Raw genomic sequence first — 667 nt, forward strand, 5'->3', positions numbered from 1 at the left:
ATATCTCACACTTCAGACATATTATCTATCAAGAAGGACGAGTCTCTGGAGAAGGACATCATGTTTGGTAAAGTGGAGGGTCAGAGAAAAAGTGGAAGACCCCCAACAAGGTGGATTGGTGCAGTGGCATAGCAACAATTGTGAGATTGTTGTGAAAATGCAGGGATGGGCAGTGTTTCACTCTGTTGTGTATAAGATCATCTTGTGTGTGAGTCAGTACCAACTTTACAGCACCTAACAACAATAAAATGAATAGCCTGTATTTACACCTTTTAACCTTTTTCTGGCGGGAGGAAGGTATTTTTTTACATTTTCTTTCACTTTTTATTTTGAATTGAAGGAAGCTTTAGAGACAAGATCATCAATTTATATTCAACAAAACATACACTTTGTTTCATCTCAATGATTGTAATCCCCTCCCTGCAACCATAGTTATCCCACTTCCTCCCTGTGTTCCTATTTCCATTCCACCCAACTTCCCATCTCTTCTCAACTTTGTTCCTTAGGTAAATGTTGTCCTTTCGATTTTCAATAATTGACCATTCCTTGGTGAGCAGACCTTATTAGTGTTGTCCCCCACTACTGCGTAACTGAAAATTGGGTTGTGAGGGTGAGTTCCTTTCTAGACCTGAAGTGTGATTGAGAGACATTCTTGGATCCCTCCAGT

The sequence above is a fragment of the Chrysochloris asiatica genome, unplaced genomic scaffold (genome assembly GCF_000296735.1).
Source record: "Chrysochloris asiatica unplaced genomic scaffold, ChrAsi1.0 scaffold00033, whole genome shotgun sequence".
Classification (NCBI taxonomy): Eukaryota; Metazoa; Chordata; class Mammalia; order Afrosoricida; family Chrysochloridae; genus Chrysochloris; species Chrysochloris asiatica.